The following is a 23,905-nucleotide window of genomic DNA, read 5'->3' as shown; positions in this document are numbered from 1 at the left end:
TATTGGAGCATTTTTCTTGGATAATTTCCTGCAATATGATGTCCAGGCTTTTCCTTTTGTCATGCTCTTCCAGTAGACCAATGATTCTTAAGTTGTCTCTCCTGGAACAATTTTCTAAATCTTCTGTTTTGTGAATGAGGTGCTTCATATTTTCCTCAATTTTTTTTAATTCTTTTGATTTTGTTTTTTAGTGTCCTGGTGCCTTTTGAAGTCACTTGATTCTAGTTGTTGTATTCTGGTTCTTAAAGACTGGATTTCATCTTTGGCTTTTTGGTCACCCTTCTCCTTCTGGTCTGATTTTCTTTGGAGGTCATCTTTCATCCTCTTTGCCTCATTGTTCATTTTCTTTGCCTCATCTTTCATCTCCTTTGCCTCATTTTCAAACTGGTTGATTTTGGCTTTGCTTTCAAGACACTATTTTCTTGTTTTAGTTCAAGTGTCTCTGTTTCCAGATGATTTATCTTAGTTTTTAAGTTCTTTTCCCAATTGTCTTCAGCCTCTCTTAATTGTGTTTTGAATTGTATTTTGAGTTCTTCCTGAGCCTGTATCCAATTTGCTGGGTTTTCTTTTTTATTTGCTTGGTGTTCCCTTATCCTTCCCTGTTCCATTTGCTCTTTGTTCATTGACTGCATAGAAGTTGTCGATTGTAATTTATTTTTTCTTTTTCTGTTGTTTGCTCATATCTACCCCTTCTTTACTCCCTGCAGTTGCCTGAGCTCTTTCTCCTCTTATTTTTTTGTGGTTTGGGGCTTTTCTTTCTGCCTTCAACCTTAGAGTTTTGTCAGTAAATATCTCAGTGCAGTCTGTGGGGGAGGGGTTTTTGAGCTTGAGCTTCCCTGCCCTCTGAATGCTTTAAAGGGATTAAGTCCAGCTGGGTTGCTGGATGTGCCCTGAGGCCAAAACCTTGGGAAGGTGGGGGAGCAATATGGAGTGTCTCCACTACTGCAACTGCTGCCCGCTTTGTGTTCTGTGTGTCTTTATCTGTTTCCCCACTGACTGTGTTGGACACTCTGAGCCTGGCACAGCTTTGCCCACAAGGTACTCCCTCCAGACAAGTGCCTTTGCCCATCTAGAGGTTCCAGCTACCACTGGAGGCTTAGTGCTCTATGTGGGTGAGGGGCCCTGAGACCTTTTTTCTTCCTTCCCCTTAAAACAGAGTATTCTTGAATTCTGGCTTGGGGGGAGGGTACCTTTTAAGTTGGGTCCAGCAGGAGGGTTCCTTGATTTTGTCTTTGTCTTGTTGTTAGGTTTGCTTTTCAGTTCCCTTGAAGTATTTAGTTTGTAATTGGTAAGGAAGGGTTTTCAGAGGTCTGAATGTTTACTGCCTCTATGTCGCCATCTTGACTCTCAAGATCACACCATTTAGGAAGCACTGAAAATTTCTAAATGTTCATAAGTATCTGAAAGTAGCAATGTGAAAAAAGGGTAAAGATTAAGGCACTGTCCCTCCCCACACTGCCCCCACTACATATTGGGAACAGAGATTAACAGTAAGTTAAAAATAATTTCTTAAAAATTTGAATTTGGTAAGCAGAGGCTAATGACTTCATAAGACTTCAAGAAAATAAGGCAAGGTCAAAATAATGAATGAAAATATAAAAGAAAATGTGAACTATCTCATCATAAAAAAAAAACCAACTAACCTCTATAAAGATAAAGGAGATATATTTAAGTTTTAGATTATTTGAAAGGGCATAACCAAAGAAAGGGCACAGATATGATATTTCAAAAAAAATTCAAAGGGGAAACTGCTGCCCTGTCTATAACAAGAGTGAAATAGAAATAAGAAGAAGCCACTCATCATCTCCTATAAGAAGTCCTGAAAATAAAATTCTTAGGAATATTGTAGTCAAATTCCAGGGTTAGAGAAAATATTTCAAGACAGAAAGAAATAACCCAAATATCACAATCAGAATCACACACAATTAATTAGCTATTATATTAAAGGAGCAGAGAATTTGGAATAAAATATTCCATAAGGCAAAAAGAATGGGAAAAGAACTACAAATAGTTTATGGAGCAAAACTGAATATAATCATTCTGGAGTGGGGAGGGATGGATATTTAATAAAATGGAAGACTTATAAGAATTTCTGATGAAAAGACCAGAGTTGAATAGAAGATCTGACTTTTAAATATAAGACTCAGGGTAGATATAGGTAGATATAAGGTAGATATAAAAAGGTAGATATAAGAGAACTCATATAGTACTTAATAAGGTTAAATTGTTTACCTTTCTTTATGCAAAGGTGATATCTATAATTCCTAAAAACTATATCATTATTAGGGCAGTTACAAGGATTCCACATAGAAAGAAAGATTTGGAGTGAATCAATCATTTTGGGATGACAAAAAACATCAAGGCAAGAAAGAGGAGTCTCTTGGTAGAGGGATGACAGAACAGGAAGAGTGGGATAAATTATCTTTTCTAAAAGAGATTTACAAGGAATAGCTTTTACAGTAGAGGAGGAAATGATGTGGAGTTGAGCAATATTGAAGCTCATATGTAGATTGATTCAAAAAGGGGAAAATGTGTGTATACATGTGTATATATACTTTTGATAATAAAAATATGTCTCACCCTACAGAGAAAAAGGAGATGAAAGGAATAAGAGAAACATAGGGGTAGGAGTGGTAAAAATGAATGTAGATAAAATAAGGCAGTCAGAAGAAAAACCTACTTTAATGGAAAGACAGGATAAAAAAAAGAAAGAAGAATAAATAGAAGAAAATAGGATTCAAGGAAATACAAAGGCAGCCATCATAACTGTAAACATCAATTAGATGAACTCACACATCAAACAGAATCAATGAGCAGAATGTATCAGAAATCAGAATCCATTGATATGTTATTTACATAAAACACATGAGTCAGAGAGACACAGAGTTAAAATAAGGGACTGGAGCAGAATCTAATGTTTCAGTTGAAGTAAAAAAAAGGCATGGGTAAAAATCATGACATAAGACAAAGAAAAGGGGAAAAATCGACCTAATTAAAAGGGATAATCAATGAAAGTACATCTTGCTAAAAAGTATATCAACGAAGTAGGCATATCAGTACTATTCATGTATGTATGAAATGGCATAGCATCTTAAATGAATTCAAGTAAATTACAAAGTGAAATAGGGGGTAAAATTGTTTTATTGGAAGACCTAGATAAATCTAAACATAAGATAAAAAGTCAAGAAGATGAAGAGAATCTTAGAAAAGTTAGGTATGATATATATTCTGGAGAAAACTGGAAAAAATCCCTGACATACCTCTGGAGAATAGGAAAACTAAGGAGCATGCCTTTTTCTCATCTGTACATGGCACCTTCAAAAAAAATGGCGATGAATTAGGTCATAAAACATAACGACCAAATGCAGAAAAACAGAAATACTAAATTCTTTCTTTTCAAACCAAAATGCAAAAAAATTATTTAATAAAGGGCCAAAGAAACAGATGAACAAACAATTGGAAATCTAAGCATCTAATCCTAAAAAATGAGTATGTCAAAGAACAATAATAGAAAAAATAAGTTATTCTATTAAAGAGGACAACAAACAGATATGTTATTAGCATTTCTATAAACTCCCAACAAAAGTCCAGCAGCAACAAGTAGAAGGAGAAATTCTATTAAAAATAACTGCAGATTATAGAAAATATGTGATAGTTTACCTGCCAAGAAAAGCCTGTAGTTTATATGAACACAATTATAGAAAAAAAATTCACACAATTAAAGAGAAATTCAAACAAATTGAGAAATATGAATTGCTTGTGGCCAGACCAACCCAATATAATAAAAATTAATTCTAAGTTAGTTAGTTTATTCAGTGCCATACCAAAGTACCAAAATTATAGATCTAGAAAAAAATTATAACAAAATTCATACAAAAGAACAAAAAGTCAAGACTATTAAGGGATACAAGGAGGGGATATATGAAGGAAGGTTTAGATGTTCAGGATTGCAAACTATATTACAAAGCAATAATCATTAAACTAATCTGGTACTGATGAAGAAATAGATTGGTGGATCAGTGGAATAGATTAACTTTATGATGCACAGTAGTAAATAACCATAGTAATCTAGTGTTTGATAAATTCAGACTGTTTGTTATAATGAAGTATTGCCTAGCCTCATCTCTCCTTTCTTATACTTGTAAAATTCATTACTTTAACTAATCTCTAGAACTTGATCCTTAATAAATTTGATTTCACTTGGCTTGTCCCAACACTATATTAGCCTCTCAAGATTTGTTTTAGATACCCTTATCTGCTATTTTAACTCTGTCCTCCTTGTTTTGTGTCATCTGAAAACTTGATATGAATGCATTCTTTCAGCCAAATCAGTGATAACAATGTTGAATCAATTATAGCTAGGGAGAAATCCCTAGGACAATCCACTAGTCTTCTTCTCAACTTGATATTGATTCATTAATGATGACTCGTTGAGCATGAACATTCAACCTGCTCTAAAAATACTATCAGTAGTGTTTTCTAGCCTACATTTTTCCATCTTGTCCACAAAAATAGTATGAAAGATGTCCAAACATTTTGCTAAAATCTAGGTAGACTATATTTATAGTCTCTTATTCTAACACTTCTCATAACCCTGTCAAAAAAACTTGAGGCTAATGTGGTATGAATTGTTCTTATTGAAGTCATGCTGGCTCTATGGTCACTCCTCCATACTTTTTTAGATGTTCAAAAACCCATTCTTTCAATTTGATATTCTATTGTTTTGCCAGGAAGTGAACTCAAGCTTAGGTGACTTCCTGCATACAATAAGTAGCAGGAATGATATTAGTCAAGTGGTAAAAAAAGAACTACTCCCCATTTTACAGATGAGAAAATTGTGTGCTATGTGCCTCATGCCAAAGATTGCCAAATTGGATAAGGAACACACAAGTCAGTCACTTTTATATGAAAATTCAGTTGAGTCCTTAAAATCCAAGTCAAGAAAGTAATAACTGAATACAGAGCCAAAAGACTTCAACATTTGCCCCTGGGAAAGGATCTCATTCAAACTATTCCCTGGTTATCTCTCTAAGAAGTACCTTATATATTGATGGTTCCACAAGGAAGTTAAATTCAGGCCATAAAAAGGAAAAAATGAATTACCATGTCCATATACTTTGTTACTAGGAAGTCAGTTCTGGTTTTAGATTTTCTTCTAAAGTATAATATATTAACCCCACCCCTCTTATTTCATGAGAAATAGACCTCATTCTGGTAACAATCACTTTTGTTATTACTTCTAGTTTATCATAGGGACACTTACCCTCAAAGATTTTACATTCCTATTAATAGTTTATCTCTTCTTGATGCCCTTTTCCTGCCTGTAGTCATGATCCTACATGACATAGAATTACCTACAAAGCCATCTAGTAATTGGCCATATCATGAAAAAAAGATTATGGCTTCAGGAAATGTTTCTGGTAGGAAACAGGTATGATTATCTATCAGTTTGATTCCTTTTCTTTTTCTTTTCAGGACTTTTTTAGTATACATAATCCCATTTGTGGATAACACTGAGGGCAGAGATAAAGAATTTGTATTAGGAAACAACAAAAATGATCACACTTGTATGTTGTTGCCTAAGGGATGGCTGCTTTGGCTTACTGAAATGAAATCTCCAAAATGAGATAACTTGCTTCAACTCTGTAGATGACTTTTTCCTTTGGACTATACTTTTTAAAATTCTGAATATAATTTCCATATGTTATAATAATTAAGACCTGACATTTATATAACATTAAAAGGCTTACAAAGTGATTTTGCTATAGCAATCTTATGAGACAGACATAATAATCATTATCAAAGCTATTTTATTAGTGAGGAAGTAAAGCCTGAGAAATCAAAGGGAATTGAAATTTAAGCCTGGGTCTCTTGGCTCCAAATCCAGACTTCATTTATGTTTAAAACATATACTTCCTTTCTAATGAAAGTTATTTCTGAATATTTTGATTCTTCTGCTAGAAAGTAACCTATAGGGTGTTCAGCAAGGTGGATCAGAGGATTGAAAGCCAGGCTTAAAGACTGGAGGTCCTAGGTTCAAATCTGTCTTCAGACACTTTCTATTTGTGTGACCCTAGGCAAGTCATTTATTCCCTATTGCCTAGTTCTCTTCTGCCTTGAAACTAATAGACATGGCTTCTGGGTAAATATGATGTCACTATAGACACAGGACTCTTCCTCTTATCATTGCCTACCAATATACACTACCTCAAAAGGCCAAAAAAAAAACAAATTCATATGAACAAAGGTACTACACAGTAGGATGCAACATTAAAGGTACATGGGATTTGGGCATTTTCACACTATAAGAGGGTGAAATAGCTTTCACCTAAATTTGAGCTGATCAAACTTCTCCCACCCCACACAGGGAGCCAATGTGCTAGAATCAGTGAGCGAGCAAGTGGCACCTCTAGGTCCTTGGCAGCTGACTAAGACCACCATAAGCCTACCACTGAGAGCAGCTATACCTGAGACCCCAGCAGGCTGAAGAGCACAGACCTTGGGCTCAGAGATAGCCCAGACAAGGGCTACAAACAATAGAAGCTGTTGAGACTTGAGAGGTGGCCTCAGGCAAAAATGTGCTCCTTAGCTCCATTCACAATGAAGCTGCCTTCCTCACTCAGATTTCTGACTGGAAAGGGAAGGAAAAACCAGCATAGTGATGGCAAACAATGTCCAGGAAAAACAACTTCCCAACACCAAGAAGGAAGAACAAGAAGAAGGCATTGACACTGGATAATTTTTTAAGGAGGAAAAATTCAGACTACAGAGGAAATAGCAGAAGAGGACAAACAAATAAATGCATCCAAACCTTCCAAAAAATATAAATTTGCCACAAGCTCTTAAAGAATTTAAAACAGAGCTTATGAAAAAGTTGGAAAATTTTGCAGGAAAAGTGGGAAATAGTTAAAAAAGAAAATGACAGTTTAAAATACAGGAACTCCCAATTGGAGACCAAAATTAAATAGCTGGAAGCCATGAAAAGCAGGATAGACCATACCAAAAAGGAAAATCAAAAGATGATAGTGGAAAACCCAGTCTTTAATGGCCAGAATTGGGCAATTGGAAGGCAGTGATCTCACAATACAGCAAGAATTAATAAAGCAAAATCAAAAGATTGACAAAATAAAAGTAAACATGAAATATCTCACTGAGAAGATGACTGTCCAATAAAACAGGTCTAGAAGAGGCAATTTGATAATCATTGATCTACCTGAAAACCCCAAAATAAAAAGAAACTTTGACAACATACTACAAGAAATTATCCAAGAAAACTGCCCTGTTGTTCTTGAACAAGGGGGAAAACTAGACATTGAATGAGTTCATAGAATACCCTCTATACTAAATCCTCAAAATACAACCCCTAGGAATGTAATTGTCAAATTTAAGAGCTTCCAAGCTAAGGAAAAAAGTTTATAAGAAGCCAAAAAGAGACAATTCAGATATCAAGGAGCACCAATCAGAATTATACAAGATCTGGCAGTTTCACAATAAAGGACCACAAGGCTTGGAATACAATATTCTGAAAGGCAAGAGAACTGGGTCTTCAACCAAGGATCATCTACCCATCAAAACTGATTATATACTTCCAGCGGAAAGTATGGGCATTCAACAAGATAGAAGATTCCCAAGTATTTGTAAAGAAAATACCAGAACTAAGCTGAAAGTTGGATAGCCAAACATAAAGATCAAGAGAAACATGAAAATGTAAATAATAAAGAGAGAGGAAAGGGGGACCTTTTTTTTTTATTTAAATTTTCTTCTTTAAGGGCTTCAATAAGATCAAATTATTTATATTAATATGTAGAAAATTGTAATTTGTAACACTCAAAAATTATATTCACTATTATAATAACTATAAGAATCATTCATAGGTAAAAATTGGGGTAATAAGTGGTCTAAGATGATATATTTTAAAAAAAGGAAAAGGGATGGGGAAGAGAAGATGGCACCAAGAGAAACTTGAAGGAATGAGATAAATAGGATAACTGATATCACACAGAGGTGCATGGGAAAATGAGGGGAAGAATACTATTATAAAAAGGAGAGGAAGAGAGTGCTAATAGAAAATACTTAAACTTTATTTTCAGTGAAATCAGTTCTGAGAGGGAAGAAAATCTAGATTTATTGGGGTACAGAATTCTATCTTACCCTACAGGGAAAGTAAGAAGGAAAAAAGTAAGAATGGGGGAGTGGGGGAGGGAGTACAAAAAGGGAAGGAAAAGGAGGGAGAATTTAAAAGACACTGACAAAAAAAGAAGAGGACAAAAAGGGAGGGGGGAAAAGGGAAGTCTAATAAGGATGGGGATTAGGGGGGCTGATTAAAGCAAACCATTGGTTTAAAAACATATAGCAAAAGAAGAAAGGGCAGAACTAGGTGAGGATATCAAAATGTTGGGGAATAGAGAGGTGAACTGATCCATAAAACAAAAGCAAATAGCAGAGTGGATTAGAAACCAAAATCCTACCACATGTCTTCTACAAGAAACACACATGAGGCAGGTAGACACTCACAGAATAAGGATCAAAGGCTGGAGCCAAATCTATTGGGCCTAAACTGAGAAAAAGAAGGCAGCAGTTGCAATCATGATATCTGACAAAGCCAAAGTAAAAATAGATCTGATTAAAAGAGATAGTGAAGGTAATTACATCCTGATAAAAGGCAGTATAGACAATGAGGAAATATCAGTAATCAACATGTATGCACCAAATGGTATAGCATCCACATTTTTAAAGAAGAAGCTAGTGGAGTTAAAGGAGGAAATAGATAGTAAAATTGTACTAGTGGGAAACCTGTACCTTCCTCTATCAGTTCTAGATGAATCAAACCAAAAAAATAAATAAGAAAAAGATAAGAGATGTGAATGAAATCTTAGAAAAATTAGAGTTAATAGATATATGGAGAAAAATAAATAGGAACAAAAAGGAATATACCTTCTTTTCAGCAGCACATAGTACTTTCATAAAGGTTGACCATTTAATAGGGCATAAATCATGGCAAACAAGTGCAAAAAAGCAGAAATAATAAATGCAACCTTTTCAGATCATACTGCAATAAAATAATAATTACTAAGGCTACTTGGAGAGGCAAATCAAAAATTAAAATTGACCTTAGTAAGACAGTCCATGATAAACCCAAAGACTCTAGCTTTCAGGATCAAAATCCACTAGTTGATGAAAACTTCTGGGAAAATTGGAAAACAGTTTGGGAGAGATTAGGTTTAGATCAACATCTCACACCCTACAGCAAGATAATCTCAGAATGAGTGAATGACTTGAATATAAAGAAGAAAACTATAAGTAAATTAGGTGAACACAGAATAGTATACTTGTCAGATCTTTGGGAAAGGAAAGATTTTAAGACCAAACAAGAGTTAGAAAAAATTACAAAAGGTAAAATAAGTAATTCTGATTACATTAAATTAAAAATCTTTGTACAAACAAAACCAATGCAACCAAAATGAGAAGGGAGGCAACATATTGGGAAAAAATCTTCATAACAAAAATCTCTGACAAAGGTCTAATTACTCAAATTTATAAAGAGCTAAATCAATTGTACAAAAAAATCAAGATGTTCCCCAGTTTATAAATGGGCAAGGGACATGTATAGTGAATTTTCAGATATAGAAATAAAACTATCAATAAACACATGAAAAAGTGTTCTAAATCTCTTATAATCAGAGAAATGCGCATCAAAACAATTCTGAGCTAATACCTTATACCCAACAGATTGGCTAACTTGACAGCAAAGGAAAGTAATGAATGTTAGAGGGGATGTGGCAAAATTGGGACATAAATACATTGCTTGTGAAATTGTGAATTGATCCAGACATTCTGGATGGCAATCTGGAACTATGCCCAAAGAGTGCTAAAACACTGCCTACCCTTTGATCCACCCATAGCACTGCTGGGTTTGTACCCTTATGATATCATAAGGAAAGGGACTTATACAAGAGTATTCATAGCTGAGCTCTTTGTGGTGGCAAAAAAATTGGAAAATTAGGGGATGCCCTTCAATTGGGAAATGGATGAAGAAATTATGGTATCTATTGGTGATGGAATACTATTGTGCTCAAAAGAATAATGAACTGGAGGAATTCTATGTGGACTGGAATCACCTCCAGGAATTGATGGAGACTGAAAGAAGGAAAGAAGGAAAACAATGTACCCTGAGTCTGATACACCATGGTACAATCAAATGTATTGAATTTCTCTACTAACAGCAATTCATTGATTAAGGACAATTCTGAGGGACTCATGAGAAAGAAAATTATCCACATTCAGAGGAAAAATTGTTGGAGTAGAAACATAGAATAAAAGCAACTGCTCAATCACAAGAGTCAATGGGGATATAATTGGGGAATATATACTCTAAATGATCATCCTAGTGCAAATATCAATGGTATGGTAATGGGTCTTGATCAATGATACATGTAAAACCCCAGAGGAATTGTGCATTGGCTATGGGAGTGGTTTTGGGGGAGGGGAGGGAAAGAACATGAATCTTGTAACCTAGAAGCCTTGTAATCTAGAAAAATATTCTAAATTAATTAAATAAATTTAAAAAAAGAGAAATTTATAATGTGTATTGATTCTAAGACAGAAAGTAAGAGTTTTTTTTTTTTTTTTTTTAAGGGAACCATGAAGGCAAGGCCTTTGTAGCATCCAATCTTTCTATCTTCTCCAATGCTCAGAGCTCTGCCCCCTATCAAGTGTTTAAGAAATTGAATTGTTAATTTGCCTCATTAAAGGATTACAAAAAGTAACTGCAAATTCCTCAAGGAACATTTACTTTTCCTAACAATATAGAAACTAAATGCCCATATATGACTTGCCTTGTGAGAAAACTAGTAAAAGCAGAGTATAGATTTGAATCAGATCTTCTTTTTTTTTTTTTACAATATTTTATTTGATCATTTCCAAGCATTATTCATTAAAGAAAAGGTCATTTTCTTTTCCTCCCCCCACCCCCCATAGCCGACTAGTGATTCCACTGGGTGTCACATGTGTTCTTGATTCGAACCCATTTCCATGTTGTCAATATTTGCATTAGAGTTTCATTTAGAGTCTCTCCTCTGTCATGTCCCCTCAACCACGGTAGTCAGGCAGTTGCTTTTCCTCGGTGTTTCCACTCCCATAGTTTACCCTTTGCTTATGAATAGTGTTTTTTCTCCTATATCCCTGCAGATTATTCAGGGACATTACATCACCCCAATGGAGAAGTCATTTACATTCGATTATACCACAGTGTATTAGTCTCTGTGTACAATGTTCTCCTGGTTCTACTCCTCTCGCTCTGCATCACTTCCTGGAGGTTGTTCCAGTCTCCATGGAATTCCTCCACTTTTTTATTCCTTTTTCTACAATACTATTCCATTACCAACATATACCACAATTTGCTTAGCCATTCCCCAATTGATGGGCATCCCCTCATTTTCCAGTTTTGGGCCACCACAAAGAGCGCAGCTATGAATATTTTTGTACAAGTCTTTTTGTCCATTATCTCTTTGGGGTACAGACAGTGCTATGGCTGGATCAAAGGGTAGACATTATTTTGTCGCCCTTTGGGCATAGTGCCAAATTGCCTTCCAGAATGGTTGGATCAGTTCACAACTCCACCAGCAATGAATTAATGTCCCTACTTTGCCACATCCCCTCCAGCATTCATTACTTTCCTTTGCTATCATGTTAGCCAATCTGCTAGGTGTGAGGGGATACCTCAGAGTTGTTTTGATTTGCATCTCTTACATTTCTTCATGTGCTTATTAATAGTTTAGATTTCTTTATCTGAGAATTGCCTATCCATGTCCCTTGCCCATTTATCAATTGGAGAATGGCTTGATTTTTTGTACAATTGATTTAGCTCTTTATAAATTTGAGTAATTAAACCTTTGTCAGAGATTTCTATGAAGATTTTTTCCCAATTTGTTGTTTCCCTTCTGATTTTAGTTACATTGGTTTTGTTTGTACAAAACCTTTTTAGTTTGATGTAGTCAAAATTATTTATTTTACATTTTGTGATTCTTTCTATGTCTTGCTTGGTTTTAAAGCCTTTCCCCACCCAAAGGTCTGACATGTATACTATTCTGTGTTTGCCCAATTTACTTATGGTTTCCTTCTTTATGTTTAATTCATTCACCCATTTTGAATTTATCTTGGTGTAGGGTGTGAGGTGTTGATCAATTCCTAATCTCTCCCATACTGTCTTCCAATTTTCCCAGCAGTTTTTATCGAATAGTGGATTTTTGTCCCAAAAGCTGGGATCTTTGGGTTTATCGTATACTGTCTTGCTGAGGTCGCTTTCCCCCAGTCTATTCCACTGATCTTCCTTTCTGTTTCTTAGCCAGTACCAAATTGTTTTGATGACTGCTGCTCTGTAATATAGTTTAAGGTCTGGGACTGCAAGGCCCCCATCATATGTGTTTTTTTTTTCATTATTTCCCTGGATATCTTTGATCTTTTGTTATTCCAAATGAATTTTGTTATGGTTTTTTCTAAAGCAGTAAAGAAATATTTTGGGAGTTCCATGGGTATGGCACTAAATAGATAAATAAGTTTGGGTAGGATGGTCATTTTTATTATATTGGCTTGTCCTATCCATGAGCAGTTAATGTTTTTCCAATTGTTCAAGTCTAGTTTTAGTTGTGTGGAGAGTGTTTTGTAGTTGTGTTCATATAGTTCCTGTGTTTGTCTCGGGAGATAGATTCCTAGGTGTTTTATTTTGTCTAAGGTGATTTTGAATGGGATTTCACTTTCTAGTTTTTGCTGCTGAGCTGTGTTGGAGACATATAGAAAAGCTGATGATTTATGTGGGTTTATTTTGTATCCTGCAACTTTGCTAAAGTTGTTGATTATTTCAATTAGCTTTTTGGTTGAATTTCTAGGATTCTTTAAGTAGACCATCATGTGATCTGCAAAGAGTGATAACTTGGTCTCCTCCTTGCCTATTTTGATGCCTTCAATTTCTTTTTCTTCTCTAATTGCTACTGCTAGTGTTTCTAGTACAATGTCAAATAGTAGAGGTGATAATGGGCATCCTTGTTTCACTCCTGATCTTATTGGGAATGCATCTAGTTTATCCCCATGGCAGATGATATTAGCTAATGGTTTTAGATATATACTGTTTATTATTTTTAGGAATGACCCTTCTATTCCTATGCTTTCTACTGTTTTTAATAGGAATGGGTGTTATATTTTATCAAAGGCTTTTTCTGCATCTATTGAGATAATCATGTGATTCTTGCTGGTTTGCTTGTTGATGTGGTCAATTATGTGGATGGTTTTCCTAATATTGAACCAGCCCTGCATCCCTGGTATAAATCCTACTTGATCATGGTGGATGATCCTTCTGATCACTTGCTGGAGTCTTTTGGCTAGTATCCTATTTAAGATTTTTGCATCTATATTCATTAGGGAGATTGGTCTAGTTTTCTTTCTCTGTTTTTGACCTGCCTGGTTTTGGAATCAGTACCATGTTTGTGTCATAAAAGGAGTTTGGTAGAACTCCCTCTTTGCTTATTATGTCAAATAGTTTGTATAGTATTGGGATTAACTGTTCTCTGAATGTTTGATAGAATTCACTGATGAATCCATTGGGCCCTGGGGATTTTTTCTTAGGAAGTTCTTTGATGGCTTTTTGCATTTCATTTTCTGATATGGGATTATTTAAGAATTCTATTTCTTCTCTTGTTAGTCTAGGCAGTTTGTATTTTTGTATATATTCATCCATATCACCTAAATTAGTGTATTTATTTCCATATAATTGGGCAAAGTAATTTTTAATGATTGCCTTAATTTCCTCTTCATTGGAGGTGATGTCCCCCTTTTCATCTTTAATGCTGTTAATTTGCTTTTCTTCCTTCCTTTTTTTAATCAGATTGACCAGTACTTTGTCTATTTTGTTTGTTTTTTCAAAGTACCAGCTTCTTGTCTTATTTATTAAATCAATAGTTCTATCACTTTCAATTTTATTAATTTCTCCCTTAATTTTTAGAATTTATAGTTTGGTTTTCTGCTGGGGGTTTTTAATTTGATTGCTTTTGAGTTTTTTTATTTGCATTCCCAATTGATTGATCTCTGCTCTCCCTAGTTTGTTAATATATGCACTCAGGGATATGAATTTACCTCTGATTACCGCTTTGGCTGCATCCCAAAAGGTTTGAAAGGATGTCTCGCCATGGTCATTTTCCTCAATGAAATTATTAATTGTTTCTATGATTTCTTCTTTAACTAAAAGATTTTGGAGTATCATATTGTTTAATTTTCAATTAGTTTTTGATTTGGTTTTCCATGTAGCTTTACTGATCATTATTTTTATTGCCTTGTGATCTGAGAAGGCTGCATTCATTATTTCTGCTTTTCTGCATTTGTGTGCTATGTTTCTGTGACCTAATGTATGGTTAATTTTTGTGAATGTGCCATGTGGTGCTGAGAAGAAGGTGTATTCCTTTTTATCCCTACTTATTTTCTCCATATATCTATTAATTCTAATTTTTCAAGGATTTCATTCACTTCTTTTACCTCTTTCTTATTTATTTTTTGGTTTGATTTATCTAAATTTGGTAATGGTTGGTTTAAGTCTCCCACTAATATGGATTTACTGTCTATTTCTTCCTTCAATTCTCCTAGTTTCTCAATTAGAAATTTGGGTGCTATATTATTTGGTGCATACATGTTGATTAGTGATATTTCCTCATTATCTAAGGTCCCTTTTAACAAAATATAATTACCTTCCCTATCCCTTTTGATCAGGTCTATTTTTGCTTTGGCTTTATCAGATATCATGATTACCACTCCTGCCTTCTTTCTGTCAGTTGAGGCCCAGAAGGTCTTACTCCATCTTTTAATTCTGACCTTGTGGGTGTCAACCCGCCTCATGTGTGTTTCTTGAAGACAACATATGGTAGGGTTTTGGATTCTAATCCATTCTGCTATTCGTCTATGTTTTATGGGTGAGTTCATCCCATTCACGTTCAAAATTATGACTGTCATTTGTGGACTCCCTGGCATTTTGATATCCTTCCCTGGTTCTAACCTTTTCTTCTTCGGCTCTACCTTTTAGTCCAGTGATTTACTTTAAATTGGTCTCCCTTGTCCCCTCCCTTGATATGTTTCCCTTTTTAGTCCCTCCTTTTTCGTTCCCACCCCTTCCCCCCTCTCTTTCCCTCCCCTTTTGTTTTCCCTCTCTCCCTTCCCACCTTGGTTTTCCCTTCTCCCTACCCTTGTTGGGTAAGATAGAATTCAAGATCCCAATGGATCTGGATGTTTTTCCCTCTCAGAGTTGATTTCCCTGAGAGTAATGTTTAAGTAAAAACTCTCTTCGTCTCCTTCTTATAGGAGTTTTCTTCCCCTCTCCTTCCCATGTGAATCTTTGTGTGAGAACGATTATTCTATTTGGTCTTTCTTTTCCCCCTATTTACACATTACATTTTCCCCACATGTTAGTATACGTAGATTGAGAGAAATGTAGTCCTTATAGAAGAGAGTTTGAGTAAAAGAAGAAGATAACATTTTTCTCCTTTTCCCTTTCTTTCATATTTACCTTTTCATGTATTCCATGCTCTTTGATTTTCAATATCGAACTTTCCACAGAACTTTGGTCTTTTCTTTGCAAAAAGTTGGAAATCTTCTATTTTGTTGAATGCCCATATTTTCCCTTGGAAGTATATAGTCAGTTTTGCTGGACAGCTGATTCTTGGTTGAAGACCCAGCTCTCTTGCCTTTCTGAATATCATGTTCCATGCCTTATGATCATTTAGAGTAGAACTTGAAAGGTCTTGTGTGACCCTGATTGCCATTCCTTTATATCTATATTGTCTTTTTCTGGCTTCTTGTAGGATTTTTCCTTTTGTTTGAGAGTTTTTTAATTTGGCAATTACATTCCTGGGAGTTGTCTTTTGGGGGGTTTAGTGTAGAAGGTGTTCTGGGAGCTCTGTCAGTGGCTATATTGCCCCCTTGTTCTAGAATCTCTGGGCAATTTTCTTTGATTATCTCTTGTATTACGATGTCGAGTTTGCTGTTTATTTCTGGCTTTTCTGGAAGTCCAATTATTCTTAAATTATCTCTTCTCCCTTTATTTTCCAAATCTGTCACTTTGTCAGTGAGATATTTTCTGTTCTCTTCCAATTTCTTGCTCTTTTGGCTTTGCTTTATTAGTTCTTGCTTTAAAGCCTAGTTTTCTTTTACAGTTTGGTCAAATTGGTTTTGTAGATGCGTGAATTTCTTTTGCATTATTTCCCACTTTTCCTCCCAGAAGGCTTCCATCTTTTTGATCATTTCAGATTCAAATTCTTCATGGGTTTGTGGAGAGTTTCCATTTCCTTTGGAAGGTTTCAGAGCATTTGCTTGTGTTTCCTCTTCTATCTCCTCTGTGTTTTGTATTTTTGCTCCATAAAATGTGTCCAAAGTCGCCCCCTTCTTCTTGTTTCTTTTTGAATTTTGGGACTTTTGTGCTTCTGTGGAGTTTGCCATCTCTATCTCAGTGGGGGGGACTAGCTTTTCTTATCTCTGTCTGGCGTTCAGAGGTTTTAGCCCTAGGCATATTGTCCGTTCTATGCAGTTGTTGTTCTGTCTTCCCGGGAAGCCAGGAGTTGCTGGTGTGTCCCTGTAACTGCCCTCCTCTCCTCAGCACCCTCCTGATGCTTCTCCGTTGCCTTACTTCCATGCTGTAAGCCTAGCTTGGCCCTTGTTCCTGTGCCTTAGCCGGCCAGCTCCTGCACTCTGCGGGGGTAGGGGCTGTGGCTTCCTGGAGCTCAGAGGGCTCCTAATGAGATTAGCTTTCCCTGGGTTGAATTTAGTTTGCCTTGAGGCAGGGACTTTTTTCATGAGACTCTGATGGAAGGATACAGCCAGGGGGTTACAAGCTCCCCCCTCTCTCTCTCTCTGTTTCCCTGCTGTCTGGGTGCCTCCTCAACTGGGTCAGGTTGTTTTCAGGATGTGGCCTTCAGAATATCTGGCTCCCGAGGCCCTTTTGCTATCCCTGAGGTTTTCTGTTGTTCCAGAAGACCCTGCTCTCTGAGGGGGAGGGGCCATGGCTTCCTGGAGCTCCGAGGGCTCCTAATGAGATTAGCTTTCCCTGGGTTGAATTTAGTATGCTTTGAGGCAGGGACTTTTTTCGTGAGACTCAGATGGAAGGATCCAGCCAGGGGGTTACAAGTTCCCCCCGTCTCTCTCTGTTTCCCTGCTGTCTGGGTTCACCCTCGACTGGGTTAGGTTGTTTTCAGGATGTGGCCTTCAGAGTACCAGGCCGTGGTGCTCTCAGGTTGCCTCTGCTGCCTCGGACTCGGACTCGGCACTCTGGGTTGGGGGGGATGGGTCCTAGGACCTTCCTTTTGCCTACCCCTTAGGTCTGAGTGGTCTCGGGTTCTGGCCTTTTGGGGGGGGCATACCTTTTGATCCAGGTCCAGGAGGAGGACTCCCCGGGTCTATGCTGTTGATTGTTTTGAATTTCGGTGCCCTAGGAGCATTCGGTTTGAGATTGGTAAGGAAGGGTTTCAGGAGATCTGGACTTTAGCTTTCTCTAAGCTGCCATCTTGACTGGAAGTCCTCTGAATCAGATCTTCTTAATACTTTATCCTCCATTAACTCCACAATGTACTTACATCAGACAAAGGATTAAATTGGAAGCTATATTTAATGTGTAAGGGTTGAATTGGGGTTTGACTAAATAAGAGAGTTATAAATTCAATGTTGTGGTTGCCGAATTCAAAATGTTATCCCTAAGCCAGAAAAAAAAAAAAAACTGTTAGCAGCTTTTATTTATAAAGATGAAGAGAAAGAGTTGTAATATGAAATGTAGGAGGGAAAGAAATAGAGAGTTGTACACTAAGTGCTAATCTGATAAAATTCAGCTTGCTCCCTGAGAAACTTCCAAAAACTTCCAATCTCCATGTGGAAGTCCAAGTCACTCACCAGCAAGCTGATACAGGATCCAAGGAAAAGAGTCTCTTCACAGAACTGATGTTGAAGGAAATGTTCCACCAATGGGCCAAGAAGCAGAGAGGGTCTCCTTGCAGAGCCACCAAGGCAGGAATCTCCCCAAACCAGAAGTCCTGAGGAGAAGTCCAAAGGAGAAGGCCCCCAAGAGCAGTCCTTCAAAGAAGAAGTCCAAAGGAGAAGTTATGAGAACAGGAAGTTCTGGACTTTTTATAGTCCTTTTTCTACATCACTTTCTGTCCCTTCCCCACTTCACAGGGGCCAATCTCAGCTTCCAAATTCTCTAGCACTGCCCAGGTGTCTGTGGGATTCACCTCTTGTACTCTGAAGGTATAAATTCTTATCAAATGATTCCCAGGTTTCTGACTGATTGAGTTAAAATGGTGGAGCTTTCTAAATAAATGACTTGTGAATTTTCTTACTTGATGGCTAACACAGTGTTAAGTAGGGGTTTCTTGATTGATTAACTCAAAATAAACAAAGAGAATAAACACAATCACTCCTGTGATTCTTTGGGAAACTAGACTCCCCAATGAATCATTTAACATAACCAGTTAATACCTCTAAAGATCTTCTAGCTAAAGGTGCATACAATATTGAACTTTCTAAGAGGAAATTACAATAGTTGGATATAAGAGGGAAAAAAGAGAGAGCAAAACCAATGATTGATAGGCACATTGACAAAAAGCTAATTAGAGGGCAATCCCCTTTAGCATAAGAGTTTACATTCAGAATAAATCTTTTCAACCCCCTTCAATTCAATCAATTCATCCCAAGATTCTTTCTGGATCTTCTGATGCAATATAGGTTTCTCTATGGTACCTTCTGCAAACAATTCATTTTCTTGATTTGGGAAGTTAGCAATCTTTTTTTTTCCTAAGCTTTTTTCTAAAAAAAAATTTAAGTTTGAATTTTATGAAAATTATATAACTGTGATATTTTTTCATGGAGATATGTTGTGTAAGGACCAAACCAAAGAATGACCTGCCACTGATGGCAAAGCTCTTCATATTTTCCCACTTGCAGATCATGATAAACTAATTACTTTGAGTCAAAGTATTCTCTCCAGAATTTATAATAGGCAGGGGTTGTGGCACCTGTAATTCATTCTATGGGGGATAGCTGAGGCTGATGGATCCAATTCAATCAACATTTATTAAATTCCTGTGTGCTAGGTACTGTGCTAAATATTAGAGATTAGCATTATCTCTGAAATTTATAGTCTTCAAAACTGCATGAGTCCTTGAGTATTGCCCAGAATATTGTACCCACCAGGTACCTATAAAAGGATTTTGATGTGGCTTTAGGTAATCCTCACTCTAAGGTCAATACCTTTCTCATAGTAACATGCTAACCTTCTATATGTCTTATATCCCTCATAATAACTTAAATCATGTCAAATACATAGAGAGTGCTTAATAAATATTTTTGAAATTAAATTGCTCTTTATATATTCCCTAGAATTGAAAGGGAAAAAATAGATTCTGCTCACATTTGATTGTTTGATTTCATTCAAAACTCTCATCAGTTTTTTAGTCCAAAGCAACCATACTATATAAACTGAGAGTTACTCCAAGATTATGTGGCTGGCAAAGTTTCAGATCTAGTAGCCAAAAGGGAATCTGGTCATGACAATGGAACTGGATAAAGTCAGGTCAATACTAAGCTATTCCAGTTTAGCAAAGTCACTATGATTACTCAACAGAACAACATCTCAGTGAAACTGAAATCTAATCCTGGTTTCTGTTGAGAGAATTTTCCTTTGACTTCCCTTTACTCTTCTCTTAAACTAAAAGTGCCTAATGTCACCTGATATGAAAATGACAAGAAAGAAATATGTGTTTAGATAATGTCCTGGTTAAGCCTGTGGTTACTTTAAATTAAAAAGTTCTCTGATTCTGATTACTTAAAAAGTGAAAGATATGATCATTGTCAGATTTGGACTAGATTTATTGAAGCGAATAGAGAGATAGGATTCTCTGAAAACATTTTTGAGAAAAAGACGATCAATTCATCTCCAGTTTTCCATCTTTCCTTTTCCCTCCCTCCTTCCCTTATTTCCTTCCTTCCTTCTTTTTCTCTTCCTTTTCCTTTTTCATTTCCTCCTTTTCCTTCTTTTCTTCCTCTTCTTTGAAGAATGGTATGTACATTTCTGGAAGTTCAGGGAAAACAGAAATGGCAGACTATCAACCATCTGCAACTAGTGCCTAGACTCCAATTGTCAGCATGATTTCAAAAGGCTTTGACATATTTCCCAGTCTTGCTGACTGCCTGGATATTCTCTGTGGTGGAGTGGAGTTCCTGGTCTTAAGTCACTGGGCACTCCTTTCTCTGGGAAAGCATTCACCTAAGAAGGGAACAAAAGAAGCAAACATGAAGCAGAAGTGCCATGCATTCATGGTCACATAGTGGTTGACAGATCAGGAGGAAACAAAATACCTAAAATTATTGTCCTTCTTTTTACTTAGAGTCTTATAGCAGCAGTTCCTTTTCAAACATTATTATGGAAGAGAATCACAAATTATCTGCTCAAAACTTTTGAATGCAACCTTAATTCAGATTCAGAAATCAGTTACAAAGATTTTCATCAGCACAGAGCACTCAGATAGGGAACGGTCAGAAAATAGTTACCCATACTCCAAAGTGGGGTATGTGGGCAGGGGGAGGATGGCACAACTCTTCCTTGATATATATGCCAGGAAATAGCCACCAAGCCATCGTATAGAAGGTAAACATAGAGGGTAGATTACATGTGTTCTACAGACCAAACCCTTTCCCATTACTCCTAGAAAATGCTCCTTTATCATCTTTCTTTATTATCTTATTCCATTAAAGGGAGCCTTAGGAACTGCCTCACTTGTTAGGCTTTCCTTATCTCTCAGTTCTTTTCTTCTTCAACCTTTTTCTTTTTGAGTGCTTTACTTGGTTTCTACCTGTTTCCCTTCCTTCCTTAACTTCTCTCTATAATGTACACTTTAAGATCCTCAAGATCAGGGATTATTTTCTTTTTTTTTTCTAGAACAATATTTTGCATCTAGAAAGTGGTGGTTGTTCATTTGTCTTAGTTATGTTGTTGTCTTAGTTGTCTTAGTCCAACTCTTTGTAACACTATTAGGGCTTTTCTCAGCAAAGGTACTGGAGTGGTTTACCATTTTTCTTATACAGCCCTTTTTATAGATGAGGCAACAGAGGCAAACAGGATTAAGTGACTTGCTCAGAGTCATAAGGCTATTAAATGTCTGAGAACAGATTTTATTTCAGATCTTCCTGATTTCAGGCCTGGTAGTGCATCCACTATGATACCTAGCTTCCCCATATGTAGTAGGTACTTAATATAATTGCTGAATTGAATTGAACTGTCACCTATTAGGAGTCTGCAGCTGCTATATGCCTCATTAGGAGTTATAGAATATCACCAAGAAAACTCCTAAGGAATGATGACTATTTTTCAAATCATCCCATTTAAATTTTTCGCATTATATTGATAGGAATTTCTTTTAAAATCAAGGACTCTATAACTTCCAAATATTTATAACTTGAATATTAATAGGGAAAAGGTAGTGGTTTGGTTAGAGAAAATGATAGGCATTAAAGAGTTACATAATAAAGTGATTCAGATAATGCTGTATGTGAAATATCACAAAAGAGAGACCCTTCCTGAAACAAAGAAAAAAAAAACAAAAAAAGCAAATTATTTAATACATAATCTCATGCCCTGTGTACTCTCAATGACTTTTGAGAATAGTAAGACACATTTTTTTTTAGCCAGGGTTCCACAAAGCTTTTGTTCTAAGGAGTTTTTTTTTTTAAATATATTTACCCAACAAGCAATTCCTGCCCATTGTATAACTTCCAAATATTGCTTCTCATTTTGATCTCTGTGCCCAAGTAGAACAATTTAAATTCCTTAAGCTTTCTCTTCACTTACATGAATTCAGGTCTTTTGTACTACCCCCTGACCCCTCAAATATTCTTTTCTTTAAGCCTAATGTGTTTAGGTTTTTCCATTTTCATTTTTTTATCACAACTTAAATTTCCTCTTGTTGTTAAGCCATTTTCAATCAAGTCTAATTCTTTATGACCCCATTTGGGGTTTTCTTGGCAAAGATACTAGAGAGGTTTGCCATTTTCTTCTTCATAAATTCTCCTTACCAAATCTATTCCTGACTTGCCATAGTTTGACAAGTAGACAGGTAATAATAATTTATTAAGTGTTTACGGTGTGCTAGATACAGTGAACAGTGCCAGGTATACAGAGATAAGTAAAAAGATAGTCATACAGTTTGGTTCTTGGCCTCAATGGGTTTACATTCTAATAGAGAGAACTTGGTGTTGAAGTCCAGAAAATCAGATATAGCTGGAGGGAAATAATGCTAACAAATGGCCAACTCAGGTACAACTCCAAAGTAGAGGCCCTCTAGAAGCAATTCATCAAAGGGAGAGAGGGACTAGAATTGATCACAATACAGTTTACAAAATACTTATGAGAGAATTCTTATTTTAGTATGAATGGTGCAGTAAATAGAGCTCTGGGACTAAAGTCAGGAAGACCTGAATACAATAGATATTTTCTAGTTATGTGATCTTTAGCCACATCACTTAAAATCTACATCTTTTTTCCCATTTGTAAAATTAGAATAATAACAGCACCTACAATCCAGAATTGTTGTGATGATGAGAATAGTTAATAATATCTCTAAAGTGTTTGATGGAGTGCTTGCTTTTTCCAATAACACTGTAACATATGCCTGATGCCATTGAGCACTAGAGCTACTCAGAACTAGATATTATTTCAATTAAGAAATAGATTTACTGTAATTTTATATTGCACATATTTTATGTGCAGCCAAAAACAAAAACAAAAAGCATTCCTACTTGAGCACTTATGACAGTGGAGTCATTATTCTGATTTCCTACAGCCATATCTTCTCATGGACTGACTCACAATCAGATGGAAACTGAAGCCTATAAATGTAAATATATTCAAATGTGCCTAATATTCTTTATGGATATATAACTGAAAAATCTCTTAGTATTAAAAAAATGAAGTGAAACTTTAGTGTACCATTCAGATGACAGTGTATGTTTGAAAATCTGAGAATTTACAATAGATCATAATTACTGATTAAAGGTTATAAACTCTATTTCTGAAGTTCAAAAGAGTGGTTTGACAATATGACAACAAAAAAAGAACCCAGAACATGTTCTCAGCAACATCTTTGTGTACCCTTTTTGTGACATTTTCATGCTCTTTTTCCATGGGATACTCACTCAACCAGTAACTTAACCCTAAGCCCCATATTCATTATGTTAATACATCTGTTACCAGTCCCTCCCTGCTTCCCAAGGTGGAGGACAAGGAGGATCAAAATCAAACTTCTGACCTTGGTTGCTATTTCATCATTTCATTTCCTCTTTGTTCTTTACTAAGCAGCTTATCTATAGTTCACATGTGGCCAGCTATTTCTTTGAGAAGACTTTTGCTCTGCCTAAATTTTTTTTAATTGACAGATTAAGGAACCTAGATCATGAAACAATGAGACATTTTGATTTACTGCTTCTGCTTACAGTGAACTGAAACCACTCCAGTTATATAATACCTTTTTAAAAATACTCTCTATTTACCCTTCTTGAGTTCACTGTTTTTTTTTTTAATATTCCTGTTTGATTGATTTAAACTGATCTAAGTTTCTGAGATTCTCCCCAGTGAAACCTCTCTTCTTGCCTTTCTATTTCTCTCGATTTGGTTCTATTCCTTGAAGCTTCATTTGTACAGGTGTCCTTAGTGAAACATTTTAACAGGTCTATTATCTGTTTGAGATAAATCTTGTTATGTTTTTTAATAATGTGGATTTGAGCTCATGTATGCCTATCCATCCTGTATGTTTTTATTTTTATTTTTCATCTGAGTTTGTCTAGGTGATCCATCTAAAATTCTGAGAACCTTCCTCACTTTTCACAAACATCATAA

The sequence above is a fragment of the Monodelphis domestica genome, chromosome 7, assembly GCF_027887165.1.
Source record: "Monodelphis domestica isolate mMonDom1 chromosome 7, mMonDom1.pri, whole genome shotgun sequence".
Classification (NCBI taxonomy): domain Eukaryota; kingdom Metazoa; phylum Chordata; class Mammalia; order Didelphimorphia; family Didelphidae; genus Monodelphis; species Monodelphis domestica.
Note: the sequence above shows the minus strand (reverse complement) of the source record.